At 42.8% G+C, this 21149-nt stretch overlaps 1 protein-coding gene across 9 annotated transcripts in view; it reads right to left on the reverse strand.

Moving 5' to 3' along the window:
- The window catches only part of Tmcc3 (transmembrane and coiled-coil domain family 3), a 297502-nt gene that overhangs the window by 204782 nt on the left and 71571 nt on the right, over positions 1 to 21149 (reverse strand). The window contains exon 1 of one of the 9 annotated variants that reach the window (XM_069990147.1): positions 18054 to 18139. The exons of 5 other annotated variants lie outside the window; for them this stretch is intronic. The gene's annotated coding sequence lies outside the window, so the exon portion shown is untranslated. Of the gene's footprint in view, positions 1 to 12252; positions 12272 to 18053; positions 18140 to 21149 lie in introns of those variants that run through there. 3 more of the 9 variants (XM_069990186.1, XM_069990151.1, XM_069990223.1) reach the window with 3 other exon arrangements.

Genomic DNA, 21149 nt, shown 5'->3' on the forward strand with positions numbered 1-21149 from the left:
ATCTGAGACAAGAAGTTGTGTAAATGGTCTGGGCTTCATTCTCTGTCCACAAAACAAAGGTTTACTCCCATCCCTCTAAATTTCCTTGGAAACACTGTTTGAAGGAAGGAGTCAGATACAGATTGCTATTACTACATGATTAGGTGCCATGGGGCCTGATGCTCAGCCTCCCTCACCTTTAATTTCCACATCGTTAATATATCTGACTTCACAGAGCAGTCTGAGGATTTGGTGAGGGGCTGAACGTGAAGTTCTTAGCACACACAGGTTCACATTTATCAGCCCAGTGCGCGACTACAAAATCTCATGGTTGTCATTTCCTTTTTCATTTTTTAGTGCTAAAGGAAATGACCACAATTACTGAGCACTCAGACACTGTGGAGAAACTTCCACATATTGAGTCACGTATTCCTCGCAATAATATAGTCAAGTAGTGTTATCAGCCCTGCTCTACATTTGGGAAACAGGTACAACATGCGAATTCCCTGACATGCTGTCTGCAGTTGGTGTGCCATTCTCACCACGCATCGGGCAAGCTTCCTCAGGCCATGGCCTGCATCATCTTCATCTTCATCTCAGTGTCTGTACAGGCCATTGGCTGTGTATCATGCCTCCATGGGCCCTCTCAGAAGCCAGGACTACTGACGGCAGACAAAGAAACCTGAGCGTTTTCCAGAGCAACTACTTACATTGTCAGCTGACCTTAAGGAAGACCATTTGTCTGCTGAACCCATGTGAGCCTGAAGTGCAACTTGGAGAGTCCTGCCATAGGGAGCAGGGGACACCTTTACCCAAAGTGCATCCATTGTCTTCAGAGCCAGACCCTGAAGCCTGGAAAAATTCGGAGGACAATTCTGACCAATGCTTACATGCTTCCACAGTCTCAACCATGCAAGCTTAAAGACTTGATCATTGTGTCAACTTAAAATACCTGCCAAACAGAACAAAATGTGCCATCTTGCTGGTCGAACGAGAGTGACCTTTGTTCCTAGGTGCTGACAGACCACGGCTTCCTTCTCTACAACTACTCACTGTGTCTTCCTAAGAGGCACTAACTGAGAATGCCACTCTGAAAGCTAGATGCCAGGCATACAGGTGATATGAACAAACCTCACTAACATAGCCTCCATTCATCCAGAATATGCAGTCATGCTTAGTGCTGAACTTCATCTATTTGGATCAAGAAGGAAAAAGCAATAGGTGAAATAAATGATCTATTTGTAACATAGAAAGACCAAGTCACCCCTCTCCTATTACTGTAAATCTGTGATGTTCCAGCTTGAGGGTAGCAGCCATAGTTTTGTGTTTTTCTCATTAAGAGAACTCTGTAATGCAGGAAGTAATGTCTCCTTGTTAAAACAAGCTGGGAGTCTGGAAAATTAAATTATGGTACATCCATACAATGGAATGCTCTGTGACTGTAATAAAACCAGTGGGGCAGATCTGGTGGTGCTCACATGTTAATGAGAATGATCACTGAATGAAAAAAGCAAGAGATGGAACCTCTTGAAAGCAATATATATATATATATATATATATATATATATATATATATATATATATATAAATAAGAGATGATAATGATATGCCTGTACATTCATTGATATGCAGGGGAAAATGCAGGGTAATGGGATGGTCTGGAATAGCAAGGAAATGTTTTCTATTATACTTTGGTTAAGTGGGATTCTTTACAATGTTCACATTATTTACATAATATATAATTTACTAATTAAAAGGTTTTAGTATTACATATAATTTATTGGCCCTTGCCTATCGTAATATTTCACATATAAATAAAATCCCATAAATATTGACTGCATGAATGAGAATAAGCTATGCTATTAACTACCACGGAGACATATTTATCTTTTCTGATCACTACAGCAGGTCCTACCCTAAAACAACATGCAAAGCACACTATGGAATGAGTTCAAGCTCCCATGTGCTTAAAGAAACAATACTAAAAAATACTCCATAACTCACTCTTTTGTGCTCATTGTTCTATTCTTTCCCAAGCTCTGCTCTACACGTACACACCACACAAAGAAACAGAGCAAAGTAACAGACACGTAGTTACAGACCACTGACTCAAACACATGCACACACAGTAACAGATCAGTGATACACACACACACACAGTGAGATTGAAATCAAGAAATGTTCAGCTACTGTTATGACAGGTTCAAGTTGTTGTTGTTGGTGGTGGTGGTGGTGGTGGTGGTAGTGGTGTGTGTGTGGGGGGGGTGTGGTTGTGTGTGTGTGTGTGTGCCAATCTGAGTTGGGGCGGGTTCATTTGAAAACAGGTACCTTATTCTTAACAATAATCACAGACATGTTCTAAACAAGACAGAGTAGCCTGTAGCATTGTGAAGGTCTCTGAGCACTGAACTGGCCAACCCAAGTTCTTAGGTAAACCTGGCACGTCCAGGCTGCTTCCTCCCGCTGCTCTCTCCCTGTGTGAGTGATGGCAAGCTGGGGAATTGGAAACTGACAGTTCTGTTTTCTCAGTGCTGATAAAGGGGAACAAATTGCATATTTGCCCTGAGTCTGCAGTGTGCTGTTTTAAGTTATTTGGTTCTTTTCCCCTCCCAACCCCCCAGCAGCAGCAACTAGGAGGGGAAAAAGACATCTGGTAACTTCTTAGGGAAGATCTTGACATATTTGTGGGTATAACTCTATTCAATCTGTTACGTAAATAAACCCCAGGCAATGGCATCAATTAAAATTCTTCTTAAAGATGGTTTTAACAAAAGCAATATGTTAGGAGCCAAGGCCCCAATACCATAATAATCATAAGAGCTACCATGCATGGAATATCCATCAAGTGCTGCGGCTGTACACAGTGCTTTGCAGATGAACAGTAGTTAAACTGTCACAGCTCGAAGGGGCACCACTGTTACCCCATTTTCAAACTAAGAAACTGAGGTTCATTGAGATGAAATAGACTACCCAAAGTCATGCAGACTGAAAATGGGAGAACTAAGATTCGAACCCAGATCTGAACTCCAAAGCGTTCTGAGACATAATGTTCTATTTATATGCAACAAGTCATAAGGAAGAAGATGGACTTAGCCAGGAAAAGAACCAGTGTTTCTATGGCCATAATTGGTCTTCTATGGCTTTCAGCACCCAGGCCAGGTATGCTAGAGAAAACAGCAGAGCTGATGTTAGAAATCCTGGAATTACCATCCTGGCTCTACTGTGCACAAATCTGCTTGTATCACTTCACCTGCCCAGGGTTTGTTTTGTGCAGCTGAGAGATGTAGCAGTTGTATTAGACCACCCTGGCTCTAAAACTGAGCATGCACAAGGACAAGGCTGTGGAGATAATTCCACTTGCACAGCACAGTAAGAAAAAGACTGGATCTAAGCCACGGGGTACACAATGTGCACACATTGTCCACTTTGCAGAGAAAAGCCCTGACAGATGGCATCAATTGGCAGCCAGCTTCCAATGTAATTGCACCAATGACCTCTAGTGGCCATTGATAAATCCAGTAGTCAAGTTTTGGTTACACTTTTTTTGCTTGTAGTACTGGGATTTAAACTCCCATGCTGGCTCAATTTGCTTGCTAGGCTAAGGCTTTACCACCTGAGCCACACCTCAGTCTTGGTTTTTTGCTGGTTATTTTGGAGATGGAGTCTTATAGACTTTTCTGCCTAGACTGGTTTTGAACATTGATCTTTCTGGTCTCAACATCCTGAATTCTAGGATTATAGGCATGAGAACCTGGCACCCAGCTTCCACTCCCCTTTTAAAACTTACTTTTCACTTGTGTTCTGACACTCGATTCTCTGCCTCATAGACTATTTATTCCTTCCAAGTTTCAGCCACTATATCATCTTCATCTCCCCTGCTTCCAAGCACCCCAGGACTGGCCACAGGGCCTCTTGTGTACTCTCTTGGTACTTTCAAACAACTTTGTAGATTTCAGTGCAATCTACATGCTGATGGCTGCCATGGGTATCTCCAGCCAAGAACCAGATTGGTACTCTCAGCTACCTACTCAGTGTTGCTATTAGGATGGCTAATGGGGGTCTTGGCCCCTAAGGTGAGCTCTATACCCCTCCTCTATCCCTCAGGAGAGGGCCATTTCAGTAAGTAGGGACTTAGTCTCTTTCCTCCCCCCTCAACCCAACTAACGCACATCCTACTATGCCCTCAACTGGCAACAAAAGCCAGTGTACGAAAGCTTCCCCCCCCCACCCTGCCATCTCCCTCAGTATTTCTTCCAGTATCACCTCCGTGGCAAAGCCTTGCCCTGGTCATTCTTTCAAACCTGGCCCTTGAAGCACTTTTTCTCTCCCCTGCTTTATTTGTCTCATAAAATTTCATCATCTGTTTTATTTTATATTTGATTCTTGTATTTCTTTATTGTCTTCATTCCTCAACTAGACCATTCTGAAAGGCCTTGTCAGTCTTGTTCACACTGCTGTTTCTTCAATGCTAATATCAGTGCCTGCAACCCAATAGGCAGTCTTTGGGTGGGAAAACTAATCGGTAAGTACCCTTACATAGCTTCAGTATCCCAAGGTATAGACAGCTGTTTCTCTGTAAGAGACAGGAAATGATGAAATGCTCCTCTCAGACACTAGTTTCTTTTCCTCTTGTCTAAAAAACATCAATCGCTTCTGGATTCTATTGTGTTCCACTTAGACTTCACAGTCCCAAATAACAAAGAAGAAATATGAAATGTTTAAATACCATCTTTTAAAGTATTCAAATTAGAATCTGTGTGTTATTTTCATATAGAGAATCATTTTTTAACACTTTGATGACATATACATTTGCATATTCTTCTTTTTAAGTTGGGGAAGCAGTCATGCCAGAATGCTAATGACAACAGGAAACTCATTTTTACATGATCACTAGCCAATTATGTTATTTATCTGCACTGTCTTATTTGTTTTGTTTTTGAAAGTTGGAAATCTGTCTTTCACCCACCACGATCCTGTAATGGCAAAAGATGTTACCAAGACTGTTATTCAGCTTTTCATGGCCATAACAAAATGCCTAAGATAATCAACATATACAGAGAAATAGTTTATTTTAATTCACAGTTTCAGAAGTTTCAGTCCATGGTCAATTGGACCCATTGCTTTGGGGCCTGTGACAAAGCAGGATGTACATCATTACAGAGAGCAAAATGTGGAACAAAGCTGTTCACCTCATGGTGACTCGGAAAAAGGGGGAAAGATGAAGTGGTGGGGTCCTACTATTCTCTACAAGGGCATACCTTCAATGACGGAAGGACTACCCACTACGGTAGTATCTACCATCTCCCAACTAAGAGACTAAGCCTTTATAACATGTGGGCCTTAGGAAGACATCTCAGGTTAAGTCATAGCACCAGTGCTCAGACATTAGCATCAAAAAGCCTAAGTGTAAGTCACAGATCCATCACTTTACATCTGTGAGAACCTTGACATTGACTTAGGTTCTGGGACACTAATAAACTTCCTTCAAACCAGACTTAAAAACACTTAAAAAATATACACCTGATCAAGCTGACTTCATTCCAGATAAGAAGTTTGGTCCAACACACACAAATCAATAAAGGTAACACAGGACATAAACAGAATCAAAGACAAGAATCATGTAATGATCTCAGTGCAAAATAAGTCCTCTCCAGAACATGGAGACTTGGGGTAAACAGTGAGAGTGAAGAAGGGTAAATATGATCAAAATAATTTTTGTGCATGTATCACAATGAAGCAATGAAGCTTGTTAAGATTGGTTTGGGAAGTGGGGAGAAAAATCAGCGTGTGACAGAGGGATTGAGTCTGATCACGATTGCACATACATGTGGATGTGCCAAAACAAAATTAAATGTTAAACATAAAGCATAACATTGTAAGGCTTTCATAAGGAAATGGGAATGTTGAAATGTTTGTGTTATCAAGATATTACATTGCTACAAACTGAAATATATAATATTTAAATGTATAATATTTAGTTAATAAATAAAAAATAAAAACCAGGCTTTTGGGAGTGATGTCACACATAATATTAGTACAGCAGAAAGATCTACAGTTACCCCTCTATTAAAGAAACCATTTGAGCTGTTAAGTGTGACTGGAATGAGCCAGGTAGGAACTCTGAGCCCTACAAAGATGCTTATAGAACCAAGAGAATACTTATAAAGGGAAAGGCTACTTATCTTTCTTGAGTGACCAGCTCATGTGAACCTGCTAGCAGCTCCCATGATGGAGCAGCTGGCTGGTACCAGGTGTGCAATGAGACAGACCTTGTCTTCCAAAAGTTGCATGTGCCTCTTGGTTGGTCCGGCAGTGCCTGATAAACTAATACAGATGCCCACCTTGGTTTTGGCCCTGTGTGCATCAACAGTTCTCCTGAGAGAGTCTATTAGAACATTTTAAGAAACAAATCTCACATTCCCCCCCCACCCCCCCCCCTTTTAGGACCTAGACATTTAAGGAAACCTTTGAAAGGTCACTACCTGACCACAGAGACAAAAGAACGAAACTTCAGTGACACACAAAATAAGAAACACATTGTTGGCAAAAAAAAAAAAAAAAAGTTTAGAAACGTCACACACGAAAAACATCAGCCCTTGGCACCATCCAAAAAAACCCACAAAGAGTCAGTAAATCCCTGAAGCATGTTAAACGCAGTTTGCCAACATGAAAAATGCTTAGAGCAACACCTGGCACATGGGGAGCCCTCAATGAACATATCTCAGAAACAATCCTTTTGTCTATTCTACCTAGAGAGCATCATCAACTGTGAAAACCGTACAATCCAACAAACAAATGAACATCTAATGATTGTAGCACAGCAAGCATCAAGGTGGATTTAAGGAAGAGACACCTGCAGATTATACTGAGAGCCCAGGTGAGCAGTTAGATCTGGCTTCTTGAAACACTCAGAGCCCGGCCTATCAACTTAACAAGCTTTTCTATGAAGAATTTCCCTGGAACATTGCCCCCACCCCTGCCCTATCTCTCTTTGTTTACCTTTAAAGCTGATTTAACAAAGGCAGTTTGGGCCTCAAGGCTAGGCCTAGCAGGGTAAACACCTGACCCAGTACTCATTTCAAACCAATAACCCAAATGCTTTATGGTAAAGGACACTCCACATGGCCCTATTACCAGTCCAAGAGAAGTGTCCTTGTATCAGCTTTCCTCTCTTTGCATGAGAAGTCCTTCTGATCCTGCCCTAGAGAGGGCATTTAGGGTGACCAGAGGGACACGTAGCACTTTCACAGTGCTCATCCCTCTCCCCAACATGGAGAAGCTGCATCCAGGAGCAGCATCATGCTGCTGCCCTCAGGAAGTGCTCTGGGTAAATTATCTCAGGACTAGAAAGCAACTCAAAGTCACGGAAGAGGTGTGCTTTCCCCCTGTAGCCTACAGGCAAAAAGTTTTCTCTTTAACTGTAAAAAACAAGATGCAAGAGGCCACTTTCCCTGTCATGGTTGAAGAAGTGATAACTGGCTGGAAGATTATTCCTCTTGCTCATTTGATTACAGCTCTGTGAGACTGGGGGACGGCGGTTCCATCATCTTTCCCTCCCCAGAATCAAACTGGCCCAAGAATGGGGCCAGAATTTGGCTTAAGAAAAGCTTGTTGAATAAATCTATCTACTGACCCTACTGACCCTAAATGCCAAATTAGGAGCAATCTTGTCACATGCCTATAATCCCAGCACTTAGGAGGCTGAGGCAGGAGGACTGTGAGTCCAATGCCAGCCTAGGCTACAGAGTGAGTTCAAAGCCAGCCTGGGCAACACAGTGAGTTCAAAGCCAGCCTGGGCAGCACAGTGAGACCCTGTGTTAAATTTTTTTTTGGCAAATTAGAAGTTTAAAACCAAATAATATGTTTAAAGGAGAACAAAGTAATTGCAAAATCAACTATATATTGCATTCTGCTTTGGGAGTTTTAGGCAAAGTGGCAGAATCCCCAAATTAAAGATGTGGTCTGAAAAATCTGCTTTGTTGCTCACTGTTAGGAACCAACAGTTGATGCAAAGCCTCACTGTTATAAAATGTCTACTATGTTTTCTATTTATTAAGCCAGAATAAAAAATAACAGCTACTGGTTGGGCACTCGTGGCTCACTCTTGTTATCCTAGCTACTCAGATCTGAGGATGGAAGTTCAAAGCCAGCCTGGGCAGGAAAGTCCGTGAGACTCTTATCTCCAATTAACCACTAGAAAACTGGAAGTGGCACTATGCCTCAAGCAGTAGAGTGCCTGGCTTAAGCTTAGGAGCTCAGGGACAGCATCCAGACCCAGAGTTTAAGCCCCATGACTGACAAAAAGAGGAAGAAAGAAAGGAAGGAAGGAGGGGAGGAAGGAAGGAAGGAAGGAAGGAAGGAAGGAAGGAAGGAAGGAAGGAAGGAAGGAAGGAAGGAAGCAAGGAAGGAAGGAAGCAAGGAAGCAAGGAAGCAAGGAAGCAAGGAAGCAAGGAAGCAAGGAAGCAAGGAAGGAAGGAAGCAAGCAAGGAAGGAAGGAAGGAAAGAAGGAAGGAAGCAAGGAAGGAAGCAAGGAAGCAAGGAAGCAAGGAAGCAAGGAAAAAGAAAAAAAACTACCCCAATGCCTTTCTGTAAGGATTAGATGGCTAACACACATATAACACTTAGAACCATCACTTATGAAATGTTAGCTATTATTATTAAATGTTAGCTATTATTATTTCTATTATCAGACACTTCCTTGGTTAACATTCTATTAGAACAAGTTTAAAATAAAAGTACATTTAATTAATCTGCCTAGAAAAGAATTAATGGAAACAGGCTGTACATACAATCTGTCCCCTTGACAGCAAAACTTGTGCTGAGAGCTTTAGATGCCTGCTAAGAGCCATCAGTGAATTCTCAGCCTATCAACTGTTTCTTTTCTAGAAAACAATATTCCCTTGAAGCAGATATATACATATATGTACATATTTACATATGAAGCAGACGCTAAATGTATCTCGGAAAGAACTGATTATTCAATAACTTCACCAATAGGGGCTGGGAAGGTGGCTCAGTGATAGAGTGCTTGCCTTGCATGCATGAGGCCCTGGGTTCAATTCCTCAGCACCACATAAGCAGAAAAAAGCTGGAAGTGGCGCTGTGGCTCAAGTGGTAGAGCACTAGCCTTGAGCTGAAGAGCTGAGGGACAGTGCCCAGGCCCAGAGTTCGGGCCCCACGACTGGCAAAAAAAAAAAAACTTCACCAATAGATTCCTTTTAAAAATAATAATAATTTTCACCTTCTCTTCAGGCCAGATAATATCCCTAATCTCCCCAGATAATGTTCCTAATCTCCCCAGATAATGTTCCTAATCTCCAGGCCTTTGGTTTGATTAGAGCTCCTGAGTGTCTGAGAGTTTCAAATAACTGGTTGGGTTAAAAATAATTATTTAGAAAAAAACCCTGAAAAACAAAAAGCAGAAGTATTTATGACAGTGGGTGTCTTCCTGTCTCAGCTCACCAGGCCCCCTGTGAAGCAATCCCCAAATGGCTGTCTTGCAGGCTGGCCAGCCACGGGATGTTGCCATCAGGTAAATCTTGGAAACATGCTCTACTTCTCCTTAGGAAAGACATGATATCCTCTCACCTATTGAACTCCCTGAGCCCCTGCAAGGGCCTGTACAGTTGTACTTAACCCACTGTTTGCAAACTTGACTTATCCAAAGACTCACTTTGCCAAACAACATCTACTAGAATCTGCTTAGTTTGGGAACTAACTGAAATACTCTAAATCATTACCTTCGTCCCACCTAAGCATGACTGTGACTCATTTGCCAGGCCTGGCCCCTTCAGCACTTAGATAACAGCAGACAGAAATGAATGTGTACGTCTACGCACCCTCATTCATCCCTGATTCAAGGCCTACTTCCCTGAAGAGGTATGTCAAGGGCCAAGTACGACGTCCCACATCCAGGAACCACACCCAAGAAGTCATAAAATGGTTCACAGCAGATTTCAGAAGATGGGGAGGATAGGAAAAAGAGAGGCAAAGACATTCGAGCCGTCCTGTCCACAAGAGGAGTTTAACATACCTCCTGTTTTATAAGTCAATTAAAAGACTGCTGGTAAATTACAATTTAATTAGACCATGTCCAAAGTCATCAGGAATTGATTCCAGATTAATGGGGTCAGACAAAAAAAAAAGCATCAGGGGGTGGCAAGGATTCTTGTTAATTACAAAGACTCCAATCTTTAGAACATAATCTGTAACTGGAAAATTTTCCAGAATCTTCCATGTCTGTTAGTAATGTTGGTTTCTTTTGTTCTAGCACCAGATCACCCAGAATGTTAAGGATTCAGGAAAGCATCTTGACTCCCCACAACTGTAACTGCTCCTAGGGGCCCCTTTTAGACTCCCAAGTGACCAAACTCACTAAGCAGCATCAGCAGGAAGAAGCTGGACTTTGGGAAAAACCAACAGTAACACAGAATAAAACCACCCCACGTTGTGCAATTCCTTGCGAGTAACCTGGGACTGAGTAATCCTCAAGGCAGGCAAGAGAAGTGCTGGGGTGGGGCAATTTGGCTTGAGTGGCTAACGAACTCATTTACAATGTCCCAACCCTTCTACCGGAGCTGTAATGATGACAGTATTCTGCAACACACTGTCTAATACACCAGCTATCCGCCATCTGGTCACTAAAACGTAATGAGCACAATCAAAAACCTTCTATGTTTTAATTTTCAAAATGGCTAGTGGCTACTGCACAAAGTACGGCAGCAACTAGCCTGTGTACTCCAAATCTTGTCTGCATGAGTCCCATTAGGACAGAGTTGATTAGGGACCAAGGAAGGCACTCCTGAGGTTCCAAAAAAAATAGACTCTTCTACTTAGCAAGGGAAAGGGACAAAACATGCCTTCTTACCCATTGTTCTTAATGCCCACAGCTGAAGTGGCTCAAGACTAGCAGCACTCACATTTTACCAAATGGAGAAACTAGAATACAGATCCATTCATACATATAAACAGTAACTGCTACTGTGGAACCTCTATCTATGTGAAGGGTTTTATATGCAATCTTTGCAATGGTTCTCCAAAATAAACATTATTATCTCTTGTTACAGATGTGGAAACTGAGGCTTAAAGAGGTTAAGTAGCTTAAGAATGACCACACAGTTAGTGAAGCTAGGATTTGAATTCAGATCTGTCTTCAGAGCCTGAACAAAGGCTGTAGGTGCAGCTCAAGTAGCAGAGTGTCAGCCATGAGCAAGAAAACTAAGTGAGGGCATAAGGCCCTGAGCCAAAGAATGCTCTCTCTCTCGCTCTCTCTCTCTCTCTCTTGCATGCGCATGCGCGCTCACACACACACACACACACACACACACACACACACACACACACACACACACACACACACACACACACACACACACACACACACACACAGAGCCCAGACCAAAATTAAGACTGAGCCTTTAGCGAAAACAACCCTTCTTTAGGCAACCTTCCTTAGGTTTTATTACAATGATTACTACAATAACTACTACTACTGTGTTGTTGTTGTTATTACATTGTTTTGGCTGCAGTGGGGCTTGGATTCATTGGACAGGTGCTCTACCACACCTCCAGCCTTTTTGCATCAATTAATTTTCAGAAAGAATCCTGGGCTTTTGTCTGAAGTCAGCTTCAGTCCATGTTTCTCCTAACTTACCCCCTACTAGCTGGGACTACAGATGAATGCTACCACACCTTGCTTGTTGCTTAAGAATAGTTCTCACTAATAAGTACTTTTTGAGTACGTGTTATACACATAAGGTTACGGTAAGTGCTAGGAAAGGAGAGGGAGCTTCAAAGAGAAACAAGAAAAACTATCAATACCCTATGGGCTTATTATTCTTCAATATCAAGGTTACATTAATTATTCAATTATAGCAGGCTCCTCTTGCATATTTCAGCAACCAACTAGCCCAGAATAAAATATATTTAATAGTTTTATCATCTCAAAAATACACAGAACTAGCTGGGTGCTGGTGGCTCATAACTGTAATCCTAGCAGAGGCTGAGATCTGAGGATTGCAGTTCAAAGCCAGCCCAGGCAGAAAAGTCTGTGAGACTTTTATCTCCAACTAACCACCAGAAAACTGGAAGGAGAGCAGTGGCTTCAAGAGTGCTAGACCTAGGCAAAAGAACTCAGAGATAGTGCCCAGGCCTTGAGTTCAAGCCCCACAACCCTCCACCACCACCACCAACAACAAAAAAACAAAAAACAAAATGAAACAGAACCAAAATTGTTAAGAAAATGGAGGAGAATGGAAAAGGAATAGACCAGACCTGATCTTCAACAGGCTAGGACTGTTTATTGCCAGCAAGTGATACAGAGCTTCCCACAAGTATGGAGGTTGTTCAAGAGACTGGATTTGGGGTCTGGCTTATATAGGTCTTCACAAGGAAGCAAAGGAGCAAAACTCAGGCTGTAGTTACTTGGGGGCTAGGGATGGGTACTTTCAGTAAAGTCCAGAGTGGAATGTCCCGCCTGGGGTAATGAGGACTTTCCACTGAGCCCTAGTGGGAGTGGCCTGCCTTCGGTCAGGTGAGCAGTACCTGGTGTTTTACTTGACTTGGGGGAATAAGGTGGGAGTCAATCCTTCAAAAATCACAATCTATAAGAGAAAATAGATAAACTGAACTTCATCGCAATTAAAAGCTTTTCTGCAAAGGACATCAACAAAATGAAAATGATACATAAGCAAGTAGAGCCTTGTTCTCTGGGACAGTATAGAAATACAGCCATTTCTGCTCCTCTTGGCTTTTCACTGATTGCTTAATGGCTTAGGTATGCCCAGTTCTGGCTCTTTCCATTGGTTGAATGGGCACCCAGGGCATTATGGGAAGAAGAGTTGGAGCAGAAAGAAGCCTTGGAGCAGGAGCCCAAGGCACTATGGGAACAAGAAATGCTATGATGGGCCACATGTTATCAGGTATGTGTTAGGACCACCACTTTTTACTCCCAACTACCTAACAGTTCCCTTCTCTCTCAAAAATACAATCCATAGCCAGGCACCAATGGCTAATGCCTATAATCCTCAGAGGTTGAGATCTGATGACTGTTGTTCAAAGCCATCCCAGACAAGAAAGTCCATGAGACTCTTATCTCCAAGTAACTACCAAAAAAGACTGAAGTAGAGGTGTAGCTCAAAGTGGCAGAGTGCTAGCTTTGAGTGCAAGAAAAGCTCAGGGACAGAGCCCAAGACATAAGTTCAAGCCCCAGAACAAGCAAATACACATGAAGTAAGGAGGTCAGGTCTGACTGATGCCATATTGGCCACATGGTTGAATGGTAGGGTATGGTATCTTGTCTTCTTGCTGGAGGAAGGAAACATTCCCACCCATCACCTGCTCCCAGGTGATGGGCGTGCTCAGAACCATGAAGTCAGGGCACTTGGCTGAATGTGTCAGTCCAGTGCCTGGGACTGGGAATTTCCTGTGGACCCACCCCCTACTCAGGCCCTATGTAGGCCCTGACCAGCCTAGCCACCAGAATGCCACGTGTCTCCATGATCGTGTCCTGTGTCTTGGCTCATCTCCAGTCATCATAGCATCCCAATTCAGCTCTCCAACAGAACTGAATTGGCTTGTTGGTATTGTTTTTGCTCTTTCTTTCCTCTTTAGCATGTTTCCTAGATGTGTTACGGTATTTGGGGGCTGCAGGCCTTTGTAATAACAGGTGGCCTGCAGCCTGCTAACTGTATAACAGAGACTCCAATATTCTATATTTCAAAATGTGGCTTCTGGGATGATTCACCTTATAACATACACACCCATGCACACATACACACACAAATCTACAATCCATGGCATGTAATGGAAATCATATATCCAGTATACAAACACAATAATAAAAAGACAAATAACTGTGCATGCTTTCGTTCGACTATTTTTCCATGCTCTTGGTTCTATAGCTGGGAGTGGAGAGCTGGGTCATTCCATGCTTAGTATCCTGAGGCTATGCCAAACTGGTTTCCAAAGCAGTAGCAGCTTTCACGTCCCCATTCACTGTGTCATCACTTGCTTTTGTCTCTCTTTTATGTTAATCACTCATGTGAGTATGAAGTGGGATTTTCTGAGGCTTTCATTTGCATTGTCTTTGAAGAAATCCCTTCTCAAACCCTTTACCCATTTCTACTCGGGCTGTCTTTTCTATGTCTTGGATTCAAGTTCTTTGCTAGATATATGACCATATGATTTGCAAATATATTCTTCGGTTTTCAATCTGTTCTTCTCTGAGTCAAATCAAGTTCTCCAGCAAACAACCTTTCTTTTCCCCTCAGAAAAATGTAATTTCATCTTGAAGAAAACATCTCACTTTCTGGTGAGAAGCAGTTAAAAGAGATCAAAATCCACATCACAGAAAGGGCCTGGGTAACTTGGAAATAACCATGCAGACTGCAGATTGGAAAGAAACATTAGAGTTGAGGCAGTTAAATATAATTTTTTTTCCTTTGAGATGAGGTCTTGCTATGTTGCCCAGTCTGGTCCTGAACTAGGTCAAGCAAACTTCCTGCCACAGCCTCCTAAGTAGTTGGACTATGGTGTGCATCACTGCACCTGCATTTGCATAGATATTTTTAATGGGAAAAAACCCACCTTCCTATCTTTGTTTATCTCTATTTTGTTTTAATTCTTTGTCATTTTTCCTAAGTGGATCTAAGTACTTCATAATCATCACTATGCAAGCAGATGGGGCAATGATTTGGAAAATGTGACTTGATCACAAACAACAGAAACGTGTAAAAATAAGCTGTGCTACCCCAGGACCAGGAAGACTGAGGACTATGTGGGCATACAGGCAGAAAGCTGAATAGCTTTAACCCCTTTGCTAGTGTATCTGCCTCCCACACAACCACCATCATTATGAGCCAAATATATAAGGGTAGAGAAGAGCGCTGGGTGAGTAGGAACTAAATATGCAATAGAGAGGAAGGCAAAGAAAAGAGAAGAAATAAGATTCAAAATCATCCCAAAGACAAAATTCTGGGCAAAGCCCAACAAGAAAAGCATAGTAAAGTCTCAAAAGATGTGAGTTATTCTTTTATCATTAACGACAAGCAATAATAAGTGCATATCCCTGCATTTCTGTTCAAGTAGGCAATTATTTAAGAGGAGATGATAGAGAACTGACTTGATCAATATCAAGGAGGAAAAAATATGGAATTTTGGTCAAGTGAAAACTCAACAAGTACAAGCAGCACAAGACAGTTACTTAATAATTAATACCACCAGATAGTCCTTGACGCAACAAACACAACCAGCCACAACATGTCTGACATGGAGGCTGGCTTTGGGCACAAAAGACATAGACAACCTAAGTTATATCCAGTAAGAAACGGTCAGGCTGACTAGACATCTGGAATCCAAATTAAATACATGAACAGTTTGAACATAGGAAGGGATTTGTAGACATGAAAGTTTAAATATTTGAGAAACTACAAATAAAGAGTGGTGGTAAGCATTTGGTATCACCAAAAGGTGAAAATTATAGGCAAAGCTAAGTTAGACTTCATATATGAAATTGTGTGTGTGTGTGTGTGTGTGTGTGTGTGTGTGTGTGTGTGTGTGTGTGTGTGTGTGTGCATGCTTGTATTGGGCTTGAACTCAGGGCCTCATTTCCTTGCTCAGTGTTTTAGCTCAAAGCTGGCACTCTTATTACTAGAGCCACACCTCTAGTTCTGGCATTTTGCTGGTTAGTTGGAGATAAGAGTCACATGAATTTGTCTTCCCAGGTTAGATTTGAATTGTGAGTCTCAGGTCTCAGTCTCCTGAATTGTTAGGATTATAGGTGTGAGCCACCAGTGCCTAGCTATGAAATAATTGTCTCGTATTTTAAATGATGTGTGGGAGCCAACACGTAGTGTGGCTCTTACCTACCATGAGAGCAATCTAAGGAATCCTCTGGCAGCAAAAAGATGTACTTCAAAGCTTTAAGAGCCTTCTATCATTGACAATCTGTAAACCTATGAGAGGTTGAGAGCCATTAGATGAGCAGACAAGAGTGTAGTGCGAAGCTCTCCCCAGCTCATCCTGCAAGATGAGTGGTGAACCTTTAAGATCTTGGTGGGGGTTGGGATGGGCACACACTGACGCTAGTGGGTAACAGGTAACTGCCAGCAAGAATGCAATTCTTTAAATGTGGCTTCTGGGGATGGTTGCAAATTCAATTTAACAACAACAACAACAACAACTCAGATTTTACAATGGATCTTATTTGTGTTATATAAACCATACCTCATTAAGGTTCTTTTTCTAAAAAGCCCTGAAACCCAAGAAACTGTAGACCCAATTTAGAGGGTAGAATTTTAGTCAGATTCACTGCATAACTCATTTAGCCCAAAGACATGACAGAGAGAAAGGATTACTTTTTGCTTCAATTTTATTTCTTAAATACAATTTGTTGCCAGTCATGGTGACAGATAACTATAATTCTAGTGCTCTGGAGGCTGAGAAAAGGAAAATCTTGACCTGGAGGTCAGCCTGGCCTACAGGACAAGTTTAAGAGGAGAACATCATGAGACTTTATCACAAAACAAAACAGAGTTTGTTCAGAGCGGGGCATAGTAAAGCTTGCTACAATCCCAGGACTGAAAAGTTAAGATAGGAGAATTGTAAGTTTCAAGCCAGTCTGGGCTACATAGTGATATTTTCAAAAAATTAATTTTTTCAGATATGTCAAGTTTGAAGCTGTAAGTACTCCAGGCTCTATATGGCTCTGGAGGTATTTTACCTATAGGTTAAAGGTAGGGAGTTTGGATGCTACCCTCATTGAAAACCCAGCTCTCCTGCTTACTAGGTGACCTGAGCATGCTACATAAACCAAATTAATACACACCATGATATCTAGGATAGCACAAATACTCAGCAATTGGAATGTTATTATTTTTTTTGTCTATACATCACCATCACTACCACCATGACCATGATCCTGACACATTTAGTGCTTCAATACTTCTGAACCCAATTAAATCCACTACCCAGACACAACTGAGTTTCACTACAACCCTCATTTATTATTTTGAGGACTAAAGTGTTGCCATAAAGTCCCACAAATCATTTCTCCAGATGGAACAAGAGCTCTACTCTCCTCAGGCTCAAAGGAGGTATTTTCTGGATCAACAATAGAAAGAAACAGAAATAGGTGCATTCCTGTTGCTCGTTTCTAAGAGAACAGGGCAGAGAAGAACATGTCAGCCTCTCCTCAGAGACACTGCAAACAGGAGAGAAGGGCGTAAGAAACAATGAAGCCATGTGCAGGAGCAGCTGGCACAGCCCCGACCAGCACACGGCCATCACCCGGAGGCCAGCGAGGGCCACTGGTACACACTGGCTGCTTCCTTGGTAGCAGCTGAAACCCAGCCACACTCAAAAACCCCTCTTTTAGTTGTTGTAAAGTCTATGTGAAAAGGGAAGAGAAACTGTGGGGGTGAGCTCCCTGCTCTGAAGGGCAAACATCTAGTTCTCCTTTTTCTTGCACTGAGCAGGGGGTAGAAGGACAAGTCCCTGGAAAATGTGAGTGGTGCCAGGCATACTTCATCACTGACATCAGGGGAGGCCTAGTGGTCACCTGTGGCTTGACTGGCCCAGTCCACTAGCCAACCACACTCAACGGCAGCTATCGAGCCCACTGTTCTGGCATGTCCATCCAGCCACACACCACAAAGAGCATCTTGGAAGAGGCTCTTCAGCAAGCAGCAGGGGAACACCAGCCTTGTGGTGCCCACGTTTTCTGGTGAACCACAAAAGCCCTAAGCCCTCAAAGCATCCAAGGGGAATATGTCTAGGGACTTACCTGTCATGGGGCCAGCTCTGACTTCACACTCAAGCTAACCTCACAGCTTCTGTGGGGTTTTCTCCTGGGCCCTTCCAGCCATGCCTGAGCAGCATAAGGAAAAAAGCAACTTCTAGGCTGAAAGGTCTGTCAGGGCCAGTCTGAGTGCCACTGAACGGTGAGCGGACAATAATACAGCTGCCATCCTAGGCTTGTCTCTCAATGCAGCCTCTGTTCTAGATTTTCTGTTAGAAAGCCACAGAACTTGAGAATGAGAAGACTTACAGAGGCCCAGCTAGGTGATATTACTTACCACAGGTCGCCAAACAGGCCAGTGGCCAGCCAAGACTAACACCCAGCTGGATCCACAGAAATTGGGCAACACTGTTGTTCTAGAGCGCAAGCTGCCATGGAAGAGCACATCCTCCCAGCAGACAGACACAAGGCAATTCCAAGGGAAGAAAATCTGGATTCTAAGGCAACAACCATGGCCCAAATCCAGTTTTGTGCTTTACTAGATATGGGACCAGAGAACAATCAGGATCTTGGTTTTGTCATAATTACAAGGAGCTAATAACAGAGCCACCCTGAGAGAGTACTGTAAGGGAGGGACGTGTCATAAACAGAGCTCCTATGTAACTGAGCATCATCATGAAACAGGCGTGGAAGGAGAGTGAACAAGTCAAAATGCCCATGAAACAAAGTGGGAAGTGGGTTTGGTTAAATAAGCACAGCATTATTAAACCTCAAAAAAAAAATTAAAGACATTGGACCAGGCATGGTAGTACAAATTTGTAATCCCAGCTTCTCAGGAAGCAGAGGAAGGAAGATGGCAGTCTGAGGTTAGCCCAGGTAAAGTTAGCATAAGACTTTCTGAAAAACAAACTAAAAACAGGAAGGACTGGGGGCATGGGCTCAAGTAGCAAAGAGTTTGCCTAACAAGTATGGGAGCCTGTACCACAGAAGGACAAACAAACAATGAGAAGTGGGGGAGAAGAGGGAGGAAGGAGGAAGGGAGAAAGAGAGGAAGGGGAAGGAGGGAGGGAGGCAACACAAACGCAAAATGTCATGTTAACAGTGGTTAGGGGGAAATGGAAACAAAGCAGAAACGTGATCAAATACTGATACAGACTAACTCCAATTATGTCAAATAATCATAATTACATATATGTACATATTGTGAAAGAAAATACACGAAGTAATAACAGTCATTCCCTATGAGGTGGAATCATGGCTGACCTTAACTGCCTGCTATTTTTCTTTATTTTTATGCAGACATGAATTGCTTTAGAAAAATCAAAACAAATGTGGGTTTTAAAGGTTACTTTTAAAAGAAGAATCTGATATCAACCTGGTCTCAAATGACTAAAGGACTCCTCTAGAACATTGGCAATGGGGAGGGGGGTGAATGCCAAGAAGCAAGGCCTATGCCCTCTCTAACAGCCAAAGGGAAGAAAGGCTCCTTGTTCTGGAGACTAGGAGTTGGGAGCCTCAAACCACCCAACAAATGTGTTTTGGGCAATGCCTGAGAGCATCAGGGCAGGTTGGGGTATGGAAAAGAGGAATCCTTTTCAAAAGGAAAGCCAGGTGACTGACTGCAACAGACCCTAGTTTGAATAAAGGAGGTTAGCCTTGAAAGAAGAAGAAACGAGAATCCCAGAAAAAAGTTCATCCACAGCTAGGTTTCTCCCCTTTGGCTTTGAAGAAAGATCAAGTACCAAAAGTAAAAAGCAAAAGATAAAAGGATGGAAAGGGATCCTTGGGCATGGACAGAGGCAAGGCTTAGGCAGGCTACGCAAGGCCTGGTGCTCCACCCACCAAGCTCAGCTAGCTTGAGGGACACCTTGGAGGGCCAGTGAAGAAGGAGGGTCCGCCCTTCCACAGACCCCTTCATCCTTTTCCTCAGGTTCTGTAGCCTGTGTACTCTGGGGCTCACATGATCCCACCCACCCAGGGGGAAGGGGACTCCTGGGCCTTTGGCTTTAGACTGAAGGCTGCCACACTAACTTCTCTGGTACTGAAGCATCCAGACTACAACCGAGCCATGCTATACTAGTTTCTCTGGCTTTGCAAATCATGAAACTTTCCATCTCCATGACAATGTGAGCCAATTCTCCTGATAAATTTCCTCTTATAGATCCTATTGGTTTCGTCTCTCTGGAGAAACCCTAATATATGACTCTCATGCAAGTCTAAAATTACTTCAAAACAAAAAGCGAAGCAAAAAAAAAAAAAAGATGCCTTAGGAGGAAGATACATATCCTAAGGCTTCAGGCTTCAGGCTTCAGGTCACCCATAAAGCCAGTAAGGGTGCCCAAACATCCCCAGATGAGAAGCACTTCTCAATTATAGCTGTTTGCCCATGAATAGCGCTGCCATGATGATTGCCCCCTCAAGAATGAATGGGGTGGGTCATTTTAAAGAGGTTTCACACACCAAATCTCTAGTGCTACCCGACTTGGAGCTGGCTGGAAGCTGGAGGGGCTGAGCATGGCCAGGTTCCGACCCGCCTGGAACAGGCGCCTGGCTGGGTCCTCATTGCGAGGGTGAGCTGCCCTGCACAGGATGAGTTACCAACATACCCAAAGGCCAAATCCTGACAGTGCATCAGTATTAATTCATTTACCCAGAGCTTGCTCCCCTTCCCCTCCCGCCTTCTCTTTCTAAACCAGTTTGATTAAACGCTTACTGCTACCTCAAGAGACAAGCTGTCACTAAACTCTCAACCAGCCATGAATGCAGAGAAAAGATTGACTCTTCTCCATAGCCTGAAAGGAAACATTTATTGCAAGGTTTCCCATCGCCTAGACCGCTGCCATTTACTTCATAGTTTATTTCTGTCATTTTTGACGGAGGCCTTTTGCTGCTGTTGTTGTTTTCTTTATTTTGAAGATGCACTAGCAGATGGCTTACTAAATGGCCCCAATTTATCCACTCCTCTCCCTCTTATCTACATTCTTTATTCAGTATGTGGCTTCTTTCTGCAAATCTTTGAGTTGGGCTGGCCATGGGAATTGCTTTAGCCAACAGAGTGTGATGAAATTTAAGCACTCCAGTTTTCAACCCAGTAGCTCTCGGAACTACTCTACAGTCATGAGAACTAGCCAGAGCTAGGATATTCGAATGAGAAAATATGTGACAAAAAGATAAACACTTCGGCCAGGCGCTGGTGGCTCATGCCTATAACCCTAGCTACTTAGGAAGCTGAGATCTGAGGATCACTGTTTGAAGCCAGCCTGAGCAGGAAAGGCCAGGAAAATTTTAATCTCCAACAAACTACTCGGAAAAAGGCAGAAGTGACACTGTGGCTCAAGTGGTACCAAGCACTTCGGCTAACCTCCTGCCAGACCCCAGCCTTCTAGCTGGTAACACAGACACAAGGAGAAGCTGCAGCCACACCCATTGCTCA

This window comes from Dipodomys merriami, unplaced genomic scaffold, assembly GCF_024711535.1.
Source record: "Dipodomys merriami isolate MVZ:Mamm:240054 unplaced genomic scaffold, mDipMer1.0.p SCAF_10, whole genome shotgun sequence".
NCBI classification, from domain to species: domain Eukaryota; kingdom Metazoa; phylum Chordata; class Mammalia; order Rodentia; family Heteromyidae; genus Dipodomys; species Dipodomys merriami.